Source organism: Cotesia glomerata, linkage group LG5 (assembly GCF_020080835.1).
Source record: "Cotesia glomerata isolate CgM1 linkage group LG5, MPM_Cglom_v2.3, whole genome shotgun sequence".
NCBI lineage: Eukaryota > Metazoa > Arthropoda > Insecta > Hymenoptera > Braconidae > Cotesia > Cotesia glomerata.
Genome location: NC_058162.1, coordinates 21,312,425 through 21,327,804, shown reverse-complemented (window position 1 = coordinate 21,327,804; position 15,380 = coordinate 21,312,425). Strand labels below are relative to the sequence as shown.

At 27.9% G+C, this 15,380-nt stretch overlaps 1 protein-coding gene across 2 annotated transcripts in view; it reads right to left on the bottom strand.

The window, feature by feature from the left end:
- Positions 1 to 15,380, bottom strand: part of LOC123265550 (protein-tyrosine sulfotransferase) — a 279,719-nt gene that overhangs the window by 167,969 nt on the left and 96,370 nt on the right. For both annotated transcript variants that reach the window (XM_044729352.1, XM_044729353.1), the window contains exon 3: positions 8,843 to 8,862. The gene's annotated coding sequence lies outside the window, so the exon portion shown is untranslated. The remainder of the gene's footprint in view (positions 1 to 8,842; positions 8,863 to 15,380) is intronic.

Sequence of the window (15,380 nt, the reverse complement as noted above, 5' to 3'; positions counted from 1 at the left end):
GCAATAATAACATTTCACTGATCACTGATATTTTCGCAATGAAGTAAAGCACCAATATAAAAAGTGCCATTCGGCAGCCGAAATGGAAGTAGATTTCCCATTCAGATAAAACTACAACACTGATAATTCAAATACTTTAATCACTTTCACAGATTCTCTTGCACCAAAACCAGTACAACAGCAATTTTCATCATAAGCATAACGAATTTTTAAAATATCAAGCAAAATACCATTAATAAATATTCAATTGTATCAGTTGGACGAACCTTCTTTTTCTAAATTGAAATCAACGTAGTAAAAAGTTTAAAAAAAATCACAATTTTAAGAACACTAATAATTATATTGTTTGAAAAAAACTATGATTTATCTTTCATTTTGTAAAAATCTCATTTTTTAATTAAAAAAATTAATTTTTTTTCACTTCGATTAGATTTTTTTTGTGAGGAATTTTTCAATCGAAAGATTTAATTTTACTTTGTTACATGGATTGGGTTAAAAATTAACAAGACTAGTAACAAAGTCAATAAGAATGATTAGAATAAGGGTCCGTAAAAGTCCTTTTATAATAGAAGATGATTCCTCAGATGATTTAGTTAGGTCTGAAGAAGCGGAGGATAATATTGACGACAAGAACGTCGGATAATTGAATCCGTCAAAGTGGGACGGGCAGAAAACATCAAGAGTATGGGCGGATGTAAAAACTTCACTTTTACTTTCCATTTTATTTTTCCGTCTTTGCAAAAGTGACGACGAGGATAAGAGCCAGCTCCCAACAGCTGTCCTTTTTTTTTTTTCATTTTTATCTCGTACCTCCTTCTAACAATTGAATATTCAGACGGATAAATTAACATTCACAAGAGCTGAGTTGATGCTACCCGTTGAAAAAAAAACTCATCCATTCTCTTAATTTTTTAATGTCACGCATTTCAAGAATTATTTTTATCGAACAAACTTTAGTTTTCACTAACTCGGCGATAAATTTCAATAAATTTTCTTTATTCGCTACTTGGTGAATGTTATCATCGGAAATAATTGGAGTCTTTGATTTCACGGAGAACTTTAAGATAATTGTCTGTCCGCCGTAGGAATAAAAACGAAAGCAAACACTGATATATTCGCAAACATTAAAAATTTTTTTTTCTTTTGAGCTTCTTTGATAAATTTTACGGTAGAAGAGTGTAAAATATGAAATTTAATAAACTGTATTATTTTAGATACGCCAAAATGTTCAAATAAATTGTCTACAGCATGTCGAAATTTACAGTTATTTCTTTCCAAACGTATAATTGGAAAAACTGCCAAAATAAAAGAAATTTGTAAAAATAAAAAGCAATGTTAACTCTAGAAAAGAAAAAATTGAAATTGGATGTGGTGCTTCTGAAAGAATGCGGTGAACGAAGCATACTGTAGCATTTTGTACATTAACTAGCAGAACGTAAATGCAATGAGTGAATTTAATGAATTGTTAAGATTACTATCATCAGAATTAATTATTATTTAATAGATACACTGAAAAAAAAAGAAGAGAAAAATTATATTATACAATTCACATAAAAAACTGAAAAAATTACAGTTTCAGATTGTAATTTTTACAGATTTTATAAGAATTACATTGTAAAATGTAAGTATTACATTCAAAGCTGTGAAAATTAGCCTTCAAAGTCTAAATTTAAAAAATGTTATTTCGAACTGCAATTTTTATAGTTTTACATTTGAAGCGACCCTTATTAGTATCTGTGATGTAATTTTTTCTATCTTTGTTTTCCGTACAAAATTTTATTTTTGGTTTCTTGAAAAATTATCCACTTCTCAGGAATTGATATTTTAAAATTAGGAACAACATTTCTAAATCAAAGGTGTTTTCCGCGTTGCGGCTGTGGACGAAAAATACGAGAAAAAGAAAAAAATATATTTTTTAATAAAATGTAATACTATCTGATGAAAATACATGAAACTATATTGAAAACCCTAGAAGGTGCCATTTCTTATAAGTGTAATATAAACTGTTATTTACATTTTAACGTAACAGTAAAACCGATTTATGTGACCTTTACCTTGAATGCCTAAAGACGATCATGAACCTAGTATTGTGATAAGTACAAAAATTTATTATTTTCGCGAAACTTTAATCCTGATTACCACGATTCACGTGTAGTGTGAATTTGTCAATACGTATAGTGATGGTAAAGAAATGTTTCTTTGCTAAGGCGAAACGTATCGTGATTATCGCGATCCACTTCCGTAGCACTATCACGCATAACCAAGTTCTTAATTAAGTTACTCGCGAATATTCATACTGTGACAAAACAATATTTAATTATTACTTTACTTTATATTAATAGCATAGAATTAGTAGTGACAATTTTAAAACCAAAATATTTATCCATTATGAATTATGAAAATGAAATTAATTTTTTGCGCTACGTACAATTCGGACGAATGGGACATTTATTCCGGATCCATGTGGTTCGTAATCATCACAATATAGTATATATTGAGCATTTACGCACATAGAGCGTATAATAATAGTCACAAGAGTATCGTGATAATCACGATACTATTTAGTGATGAGCGCGATATTTTTTTCTCCGTGTACATAAACAAATGTTATTTACATAATATTTCATTGAATGTCGTGATAAAAAACAAATCGTCATACTACAACGGAAAAATAAGTAAAGGCAAATATTATCTATTAATAAAAAACAAATATATATTTTTTTTTTCATCGGTAGTAAAAATTATCAGTCTTATTTTCATATTAATATAAGAACATCCATTATTAGATCACGAGATCCGTTATTAATGTGCGTACTATTTGCACGAAAGAACTAGTTTGTATAACAATATAAATTTTTTTCATTTGTGATAAAAAATATCATCTTAATTCAAAATCTTGTTAATTTGTTATAAGTTATGTGTTATAACTTATACCAGAACGAAGATTAAAAATTCTACGTTAAATGAACTTGTTTTTTTTTTTTTTTTTTTTTTTTTTGGAAAACAAACATCATTACTCCAAAATCACACAAATTTTCCTTAATTTTATAAGAAAAATTGAACGATATTTTTAATATCAATATCCATAAAGTAAATCGTGAGTTCAACAAGCTTATAAGGATTAAAGAGTTGACTTTTGTCGACTTTAGCAATGCCAGTTAAAACTTTAAGATTTAAGACACAAACAAACAGCGTGAAAGCTCAGTTAGATTTCTTTTTCAGGCAATTGTTGTTATATTCAACGTAAAGTAAGAAAATAGCTTTTTCAATTTACCAAGTGTTTTAGTTTATATATATTAGGGTGGCGCAAAAAAACCGACTATTTTTTTTTTTTGAGTCCCGAGTGAAAAAATGTTAGTTTTTGATGTTTTAAGAGCTCTCTCCAAAGGACAGCTTGAAAAAAAATTTTTAAGATGTCGCTCCAAATTTTTTTAAATTTCAAAAATCGTCAAAAATCGAATTTTTTTTTTTTTATTTTTTTTCTCGTTACGGTATAATTTTATAGACTAAAAAAAAATAAGTTTCTGAAAATTTCAGTTCAAAATTTAAATTTTGAAAGGTCGCTCATATTTTTTTTCAATTTATTAGTGCATTAGTTTAGATTTTTTTGAGCGACCTTTTACTATTCAAATTAAAATTCCATGCATGTTTTTTTTTATTTAGGACAATAATCGATAAAAATACATCACGAGATGAACTAAAAATCAAGCACAACATAGAAAATATAATTTTTTTTTAATTTAATAATTTTATTTAATCAACTGCCAGGCGTGGGTTCGAATCCCAAGCTGGTCTTAGAAACCAGCTTGATTGAGATTTGACCTTGCCACGTAGGTTAAGATTTATTCAAACCAAAAAAACCCCAACGTACCACTCCCAACACTTAAAGTCGGCTATATGACTAATTAAAGAAAAAAAAAAAAAATTATGAGCAACCTTTCAAAATTTAAATTTTGAACTGAAACTTTTAGAAACTTATTTTTTTTGGTATATAAAATTATACCGTAGCGAGAAAAAAAAATTAAAAAAAAAAAAATTCGATTTTTGACGATTTTTGAAATTTTTAAAAATTTGGAGTGACCTCTTAAAAATTTTTTTTTAAGCTGTCCTTTGGTGAGGGCTTTTAAAACATCAAAAACTAACATTTTTTAACTCGAGTTTCAAAAAAAAAAAAAAAATAGTCGGTTTTTGCGCCACCCTAATATATATATATATATATATATATATATATATATATATATATATATATATATACTGATTGTTGTTTTTATTCTCCGCGATGATAAATTCGAAGGAAATTGCCATCGTGTCGAGAAAAACTTTCTTCTATTTTATCTTAACACTTGAGCTTTTTTTTCAAGGATTACTTCTCAACTCAACTCGTTGAGACACTCAAGGAGGCAATCAATCGTCAAAACAAACATTTTTGTCGTCTTGAAATAAGCTAGTACACTCTCATCAAGTTCAAGTAAACAAGAATTACTTTTAGCTCAACAAATATATGGTTTTTATTTATTTATTTATATCGTTGTTGCAAGAAAATAACATTTTTATTCGAAGTTAAGAGAATTGAATAGTAACCGAGAATTTTACTCGGAGTTAATGGAAAAATTTAATTATCGCTGAGCGCGTGGTTTAACAGAAAGAAAAAAATATTTTAAATTTACATTAAATATACGGATTATTTAATTGCGAAACTTTCAGTTGCAAGCTATCTTATTTTACACTCAATGAAATTAAGAAAAAGAAATATTATTTTTTACTATTTTTATAATTATTTTACTTTATTTCAAATGCAAGAAGAGTTGAGTGGTTTCGAAGAACTGATTAACAAAATAAGTAGTTTGTTGAAAAAATTTTGTTAAATTATTTTTTATTTATTTTTCATGGTTATATTAGTAATAGTTATAAAATTTTCATGTTTTTATAAACTTCAATATGTCGCATAATTAAAATTGACGATTAAGGTAAAGTACTCAGTACTTGAACACTTCTAAAAATGGGATCAGTACTTGAACAGACTTTTTGAATTGTTATAAAACAAAATCCGTAAATTTATTATGAGTAATATGCGCATTTTATAATTATTAAATGATACAGTAATGAATTTCTGTAAGTTTTTTCAATTATAACTCAAAACAATTATATTTTTATTAACTTAAAAGTTGACATGTCGAGAATCGCCGATAGATGCTATTTTTTTCATGAAAAAGGTATTAAATCGTAAACCAAACAATCAGTAAAAAAAACGGTATATCATCGTTTTAAGTAAAAAAAAATTGTACCATCTTATGAAATAGTTTTTTCTAAATAACATATATTTTTTGCAAAGACATAAACTATAATTTTTATATTAAATTTTAGCGTTCAACTATACCTCCAAATTTTCAAAGCGGTACCCAGAACTTGAACAGGTTGGGGCCGTATAATTTTAACAGCACTATAACCTCTAATAGGTTTACTTATAGACTAGTGATCAGCATTGTGATTTGTATTAATTACTGCAATTTAAATAAGTTTTATGACTAAAAATTAGTGTAGTTAAAAGTTATTGAACGTTTTGAATTGAGTTTTTTTGATTTATAATTGTAAATTTGCTTTTTCATTCATAAAAAATGTAATTAAAAAATTAAATACAAATTTCTCATTTTTAAATGAACATATTAAATATTCACAGTATTATTTTTAATATTATTTAATAATATGTTATATTTCTTTTGATATTTCAATAAAACGTTGAAAAATTTTGCTGTGCCTATTGCCACATATTTCATTAGTTTAACTACTGCTCCCGGAGTGTTCAACTACTGCGGCTTGTCAGAATTGATTGTTCAACTACTCCTTTCATAGTCTATTTTAAAAACGTTCGTTTATAAATAATCAATTATCTGCGATATTTTGCGCTTCAATTAATTCAAAATTGTTTATATTTTCATGAAAATCACTAATTTGAACTAATAATTATATCTTTATATATTAAAAGTAGGGTCAAGTAAGTTTTACTTCGAAACCTGTTCAACTACTGGGTACTTTACCCTATCAAAGACTTGATTTGTTATTTTTATATTTTTCTAACATTATAATTTTTTTACAATACTAATAAAAATAAATCGATGTGTTATATTGTTAATAAAAATAATTCAATATACACACTATTCATTGAAAATGTAGACTGTAAATTTATTCTGGCTCCCACAAAAGAAAGAAGTCTGACTGAATGACGACCTTTTCACTGCATTATAAACTTGTACGAATTGGTCCATGAAGTGAATCCAGCGGTTACATATATTTGAAGCATAGACGATCTCGTATCCATTCAATGATTCGCAAACAATGATACGAGTTTACCGGAACTAACAGAGAAAACACACAGACGATGGGTAGACGGCGGACGGGTAACATACATATACATACATTATGTATGAGGAGTACACAGTCAAAAGCATACATACATACATGTATTGATATCTATATTCTATATCTATATCTGTAGATAGATGATGCATAGTAAACCCACGAACTGTCGTATCAATATCGGTTACCGATGTATCCATCACGTCTCTCCCAACTTATCGGTTTGCTTTATTTTTGCCAAGTCTACTTCACTTATTTCGAGCACGTATTCGACAAAATCTCTGACCTATCCTTGTCAGTTACTTAATCCTGACAAAAATAATTTATCAGCTTTCACCTCTAGTCATTTTTTGAGTCAACGATGATGATTCATGATGGTACTTTAAAATATACTTTTTACTTCAAGAAAAAATTTTTTTTTTCTTAAATTTTACTCATCCTTCAGACTATTTAATTTTCTTAATCGAAGAAACTAATTTGCGAATTAATGAATTAGAGTCAACTGCTTCTAAAGGTGCTTTTTCTAGACAGTACCTCCTGTAAAACGTACTTCTTTACCTGATCCCTACTACATGTATTAATTCTCCATTGCGAGTTTTACATATGCAATAAAAAAACATTTCAAAAACGTTTACACAAACATTAAATTAAGAGCGTGCGCTAAATCTCTTATTTTTGATATGTCTCATACATTGTGTAACCATGTCAAAATTTAACTTTAAATTAGAACTTTACTGTTTTCAAACAAAATGCACCACAAATTAACTTTGTCGAAGAATTTCTCGAAAAAATATTTTTTTAATGGAAATTCGTAAAATTTCATAACATTCAGTGAAATACCAGAATTCTGATTTGAAAAAGTTTGATGAAATTTTCTATTATTCCATAAAACTCTTAATTAAATCCATAAATATTACCAGTAAATAATTTTAGCTAATATTATCAAAGTTCATAAAGTTTCAGAAAAATCAATCATTTGAATTTTATGAAATTAGATAAAGATTTAAAAAATAGCATGATATTCTTGAAAATTTCGTAAATATTTATAAATTATAAATTACATAAAATTATCTTCAAGAAGCAAAAATATTGCTTTCATAAAGTTTTTCTCAAGAGTTAAGATAGTCGGTAACGTCGGTGTAAGATATTACCAACTTATTTCAAGAATGCCATTAAAACTATACTCGTATTTTTGCTACTTTGTATTCGTAAAAAAAAAAATTTTGAATACTTTTCAGAATATTTTGAAGCAAATATTTAGTTTTTTAAAAGATGTTTTACTATTTCGAATAAAGAAACTAAAGATTGAAACAAAGATATGAAATTCTATGAATAACATGAAATCATTCTTAGTTTTGAAGAATCATTCTTAAATGAAGAATTTTTATATCGATGGAAGATAATATCCTTTATTTAGGATCAAGTAAGGATAGTTACTGACCGAAGATATTGGTCTCTAACGCCAAGATGACGAAATTCAAGACAAAAATAAAATTCTTGAAACCCGACAACCGGCTATCTTAAAACAATGTTCTCACGGAGAACATTTTTCGTGAATCAAGATAGTTTTTCAATCAGTAAAATGTTATTTTGTTACCATTTTTATTGATTACTAGCTGACCCGGTGAACTTCGTATCACCTACAATATATTTTATTACACCTTTTGATCAGCGATTATCAATCTTTAAAAATCTACTTTGATAAAAAATAAATACTAGCTGTATGAAGTGTGGTTAGAATTTTGTCAAGTTATTAAATGAAACTTGCTTCTCATTATCGCCTGAAAATCAAGATCCCAAAAAATGAACACTGAATTAATGAAATTTTCTTTTTGTCCATATATACAGAAGATAGGCAATTAAGAATTTTAGGTCTGTTGATTTCCTTAGCTGACCTTTCGGGCTTTCCAAAAATTTTATTCTTTCGAAACCATCCCTGAACTATAGCGAACAAAACAAAAAGAAAATTGTTGAAATCGGTCCAGTCGTTCTTGAGTTTTAGCGAGACTAACACACAACTATTTATTTATATATATATATATATATATATATATATATATATATATATATAGATGATTCGTCATTAATGGATTTTAATGGATTGCAAAGAAATTGTATAGTTTATGGTGAGGCATTCAGTTATTTATGCAGGGTTAATTTACCCGAAGAGATAATTCGTGTAAATTTAAATATATATGATGCGAAATAATTGTGTAATTAAAGTAGTTAATAAATCTGATAAATTTAACAGGATTATAATTCTTGTTCTTGAATCTGATACTGTACGTGTATTTCGTTTTATAATGTTACCGCAGTGTGAATTTATCGTGGCCAGATGGCACCGCGGGATTCTAACTCGTGTTATCTTTCCTCGTTATAGATACCCTTGATAATTTCATAAGATCCCACTTTTCATCGTATATTGCATATCTAGTGTTTAGCATTCCAGTTTGATATATACAGAAGAGAAACCAAAATATTCACTCACCAAATCATAGACTCCTCTTTCTGAAACAAAAAAATTAATATTTTTAAATATTTCCCAGAAATTATTAGAAGTAAATTTTATACTAGAGATTATTATCAATAATTTCTATAAATAATGGATAATGTGTAATAATTAATTCATTGCGTACAAAAAAATATAGTCTTAGGTATTTTTTTTTTTAATTTTGTATAAATCATGGAATCGCTACGACTTAATACAATCTACGAGTTAATTGGAATCAAAAAGATAAATCAAAAATTGGTGGGAAAAAAATAATTATACACAGTGCAAAAACTAATTGTGAAAATAATTTTCATCATAATAAATATATTTACAATTCAATTGTAAAGCGCGTTTATTAAATTTTTTTACGGGTAGTATATTTTTCATATGAATTAAACGCTTTCCAACGTTCCGATAAGTAAATCATAAAAAAAAAATTAATTAAAGAATATATTATCCGCAGTCAGCCGTCGAAACAATTGAATATAGTACCAGCTGTCTCTAAAGTATATTTAAAAATAAATGTTTATATATGTCTGCTTAAAAAACAGAAAAACTTCTCCACCAGTCGAAAAAAAATTAATTATAATTGAACAAAATAATATCAAGCTAAAATTTTATTTCCGCAATTTACCATAAGATAGATTAGGAGATTAAAAAATAAATTGAGCTTAAAAAATCAATTTTTTCAAAAACTATTGTGTTTACCCATGTTCAGATTTGGAAAAAAAAAAAAAAACTTCATAAGCTATAAAACAGAATCAGAAAAATTTTGAAATTCAGCAATCATTTTTTTTTTTTTTTAAGAACAAGCTGTCTTGTTATATGTATCATCTGTTAGTACATTATGACTGCCAGGTATGATTTAATGTGACAAAACGTTAAAATATTGATTTTTAGGCCATAATAGAGCATACTTTCGCGCTCGCGCTCAAGATTTATAATATGGTATTAGGATTACATTTAGGACTGAAATTGGGATAATCATCAATATAAACAATTAGCATGGCAATAGAACGTGCAGACAACTGTTTATACTTCTGTATTATTCATGAAAAAGTATCGTAATTATTAAGATATTAAAAATTTATTTTTTTTCAGAAAATAATTCAATTTCAAAGCTCAAGGCAACATTCATAAAGTCTACTTAAATGATCTTAAAAATTATATGATCTACGTAAGTTTGCAAAAGAAGTTTTTCTTTTTGCATGAGGTAAGTAACAAGTTTTCAAATTTTTTTCATCGAACAAAAAGTGAATAATAATTCATCAGTTTACTCAGTGTTTTATAACTTTTTTTAAATTTAAAGTAGCTGGATAAATATTGTATTCAACATTGACGGGAAACTTGGAATGTCTTTAGTTGCGTTATCGATGAAAAACTTTATAGCCAAAGATGTAACATAAAATATGAATTCATCTTGAGTTTTAACAAGTACAATAACACTAAGTGCAAAGAAGTATAATGGGACAATTTTAAATTATTTTTCTTAGGCGATAAATCAGATTTTTAAATTGAAAACTTTACATACGTATTGACGAAAGAAAAAAGAAGGTTATACATCATTTTCTATGGAGAGAAAATTTCCATTCTCTAGTGTTTGGAGGCGAATATTTTCTTCTCACAGTTGTCTTTGAAATGTAATATTCTACAATGGTTGTCGATCGACATGCACTCACTGACTCGAGCATTCCGAAGTGACTTTACTCCGTCTGAGGTCCAGAAAATCTGGTGATGAAATCCTAATCCGCCTATTCTTCGGATTGAGATTTTCTCGTTGAAGGATTTGGTTTTATTTTTAAAGTTAGTGAGGTTAAATTTAATTTATGTGGGATTGGAATTTTTTTTTTTTTTTTTTTTTTTTAAAGTAGATAATTTATTTACCTTTACCTTTACAAAAGTATTTTTAAATTATAATCATATTTATTTATTTATTTATTTATTTATTTACTTCTGGTAAAACATTCTATAGAGGTGCAAGAAGCACCTGTGCATAGACACCAGAAAAATATAATACATTTATAAAAATTAATACATAATATTAAATTAACTAAGTAAGTAGTGTACAGAGTATATTAAGAATAATTTTACAAAATTTTTACATAAATACAATTTATCATGAATTAAAGTATTATTGATCTTATCCACCTCACAATATGCTTTTTTAACCATTTATTATAATTTAGCTCTTTCAGATTACTAGGAAGTAAATTGAAGTATTTAATTGCAATATAAATTGCACTTTTAGTACTTATTGTTCTGTTAATTTTTGGTAATGTTAAATGTCTAGATCTTGTATTGATTACTCTATCAGAGTACAAAGTTTTACAATCACAAAAATAATAGGTTAAGGCTTGTACAACGAAAGATTGTTTAATCTTCAATGGTTCTAACATATCATCAGAATTTGTTATTTTGCTTAACATTTTATTTTGTAGATTTACAATAGGTTTTAATGTGTTATCATATGCACCTCCCCAGGCTATAATTCCATAGTTTATAACACTTTCAAATAGACCATGATAAATGATTTTCAGCAATGATGTGTTTATCCAATTACTTAATTTGTAAAAGAGGAAGGTAAAGTAATTGAGTTTTTTCATCAGTTCTGAAATATGTTTGTTCCATTTCATGGGGCAATCAAAAACTACTCCCAGATATTTACAACTTTCAACTCTTTTCAACTCTCTATCTTTAATGTACAAATGAAAATTAGTAGGCACACTGTCAGTATAACAACCAAAAGTAATAAATGTCGATTTATCAACATTTAGCGTTAACTGATTGACTTTTAACCATTGATCTAGCTTATTCAACCAATCAGAGACTACTAACCAATTAGTTCCACTACACAGAACTACTGTGTCATCAGCATATGATACAAGAGCATTAGCAGGCAGAATATTAAAAATATCATTTATGTACATAATAAAGAGAAGAGGCCCCAAGATGGTCCCTTGGGGAACCCCAATTTTTACTATTCTATAATCACTAGAACAATTATTTAATTTAGCACATTGTTCTCTACCTGATAGGTAATTCACAATCAATTTATGAGGTAGACCTCTGATTCCTTTGCGCCACAATTTATCAAGCAAGATTTTATGATTAACTGTATCGAAAGCCTTTGCTAGATCCAAGAAAACCAGTACAGATGCACGATTTTTGTCTAAATTATCGTATATAAAACTAGAGGTAAAAGCGAGAGCATCATCTGTACCTCTGTTCTTCATAAAACCAAATTGTTTGTCTGATATCAAGTTATTACTAATACAAAATTCATACAATCTTACATATTTTATTTTTTCAAATATTTTAGCTAAATTAGATATTAGTGATATTGGCCTGTAATTTGTTGCCAGGTGTTTATTACCAGATTTAAGAAAAGGGATAATTTCAGCTTTTTTCAGAGCATTAGGCCAGATTGCTCTACTAATACATAAATTAAAGATATATTCTAACGGTAAACTAATATCTTTGGCAATGCACTTAATTACTTTACTATGTATATTATCTTCTCCACCAGATTTCTCTTTCATTTCATTGATAATTTTTTCAATTTCAGTCTGATTTGTTGGCGATAAGAAAATACTATTATAGTTATGTTCTACAGTTTTTTCAATATTTATTTTCTCCGGATTACCAAGATTGCTCGCAAGTTTATTTCCAACATTACTAAAAAATTCTATAAAGTTATCTGCCATATCTTTCTTATCAGCAACAATTTCATCATTATCATTAATTAAGTAATCAAAATCCCTAGTTACAGTGTTTTTCCCTAACTTACAATTTACATAATTCCATAATTTTTTACTATCATTGTAATAATTTTTTACTTTTTTCGTTTCAAAATTACTTTTAGCTAATTTAATTGCTTTATTAAGAATTTTACAATAGGAAGTATATTGAGTCTTAAGTTCCACACTATTTTTATTTAATCTCCAGATATTGTATAAATTCTCTTTAGTCTTACAAGAGTTCATAATCCCTTGAGTGATCCATTGTTTTCGCGGTTTATTTTTTTTATTGTTATTTCTAAGTTTGTTTTTGACATTATTAACTAATGTTTTAATACTATAAGTCAGTGCAATGAAAAAATCATCAGGATCATTAAATTCCAATAAATATGACCAGTTATAATCACTACTAAGATTAATAAGACGATTGTAATTAATCGAAGTATTGCTATTATTGATTTTGAAATGTTTAAAGCTTACAAAGATAGGAAAATGATCTGTAAAGGTATTGGTGTATGTAAAAGATTTGAGATTACATAAGTTAGATTTGATGTAAAAATTATCGATACAAGTTCCTCCTGCATCATTTGGTCTCGTTACCCCACTGAAGTACGGAATATATCCACGATCAAGGAAATTTGATAAGAAATCGTTAGCTATGTGATCAGTTGTAAGCAGATTTATATTAAAATCACCCACTATAGCATGGTTATTCCCATGACATTTTAAATTAATATATTCATTTATAGATTTAACAAAGTCTTATTTTATCAAATCATGACAACGATACACACCCGATATTTTAAATACTTTATTATCACTGAGTTTGAACATTGCAGAAATAATCTTTAAATTATCAAATTCTTCTATTGTTGCACTAGACTGTAGCGATTTTTTTATATACATCACTACTCCATCAGCTTTGTTGACATAACTATGATTATAAAAACAATCATAACCATCTATAGCAATAATAAAAAGCGTGTAAAAAGAGTAAAACAAGGCAGTATCCAAGTCTCAGAGCATATTATGACATCCGGCTTAACACACAAATTATGTATAAATAACTCTAGGTTTTCAAAGTTAGCATTCAAACCTCTGACGTTTAGATGTAAACACAGTATGAAATCTAAACACAAACATTTATTTAAGCTGTTGAGATCATTAAAATTTTCTTTAATACAGGTATCAGTATCCTCCATTGATAAAAATTATTGATTTAGACGAATATATTTATTTTCAACCTTACCAATTGAGTTTGGTATTATAGGTTTAGTAGGGTAATCTATTTCGTCGATAATTTTGTTCAACTTGAACTTGAGATATTCACAACATAATTCGGTAGCACAATCATCGGTGGCTCTATCTTTCTTAAATTTCTCATTGTAAAATACACAGTTCGGACACTTTTTAGTTTTACTATTACACATTTTAGTAGAATGATTTCCGGCACAAATTAAACAGATATCATCATTATTACAGTTTTTATGTTTGTGATTTGATCTTCCACACTTGCAACATAGGTTAAGATTGAAAAAATCATAGATTTTACAGCACTGATGACCTATGTATAGTCTAAAGCCATTGTTTTTAAGATGTAAATAAGAGTCAGCTGTTACTTCAAGAATTATTGTACGGTAGTCATTACGACCTTTATAGTCAGCAATAATGTTAAATGCACCATCTATTTCCAAAAAATTACGGTGATAAATATCCTCACACAAATCCTCCTTAGACATATCAGTATCTACATTAATAACCTTGATTTTAGGAAGTTTTAGATGCTCAAGTTCGGAATGGATTTAGATTTTTATTTTTACGTAATGTTTGTGTATTTTTTATAGTAAATTGGGCTTTAAAAATGAGAAATTAATAATGAAAAATTTAAAAGGATGAAAAGAGATTGAAGGTAAATGAACATGCTGAATTATATGTTAGGCGGCGGAGCATGAAAAAGCGAATATTGTCGAGCGACAATGCGAACGCGCTTTAAATTCGCATTAAATTTTACGCTGTTAGTACATGAATCGGAATATAATACGGATAGTAAAATTAAATGGAACGACGTGTTGATTGCTCGATAACTCTATTCAGAAGCATACTCTGGAAAAATGTAGTTTTATTTGCGAAATTCTTTTTTTCACGACACTGTTAAAAATTTTTCTAGCTAACGTTGAATGGTTTTCCTGCGAATAAATTTTCTGCTGTGGCCTGATATGCTTATATCCTGTGACGCATGCTAACTATTCTTTACAGGGTATTTGTAGTGTGGTTAGAGAGCATTTAATATTGTCGGAAGGTTGATACTATGGTCAAATCATTATTTACTATAGAAATACTATATCGAAATGACAAAAAAAAATTAGGAAAACGGATGACCCTGAAGGCCATCCCTGCAACATCCCGCTAATTCCATACCTGGACGCTTAAAGTTGCACTTATGCCGTTTTTGAGCTCTTCGAGCTCAAAAATACAATTTACGTGTTGTTTTGAGCTCTCCGAGATCAAAGAGATAGCTTTTCTATGCTTTTTAGCTCTTCGAGCTCAAAAGTCTGATGGAAGTTTCATATAACACCATTTTTCGAATTTTCAAACCGCAATAACTTTTGAATGAATGAACCGATTTCCACGCGGTTGGATGCATTCGACGCAGTTTTCTAAGCCTCATAAAGAATCTTTGAGTTTGAATCGATCGAACTAAAAATTTCGGAGTAATTTCGAAAAAACACTTTTTTTGGTTTTCTTTCCTGCACGATATCTCTCGAACAAATCAACCGATTTTGACCAGATTAGCGGTG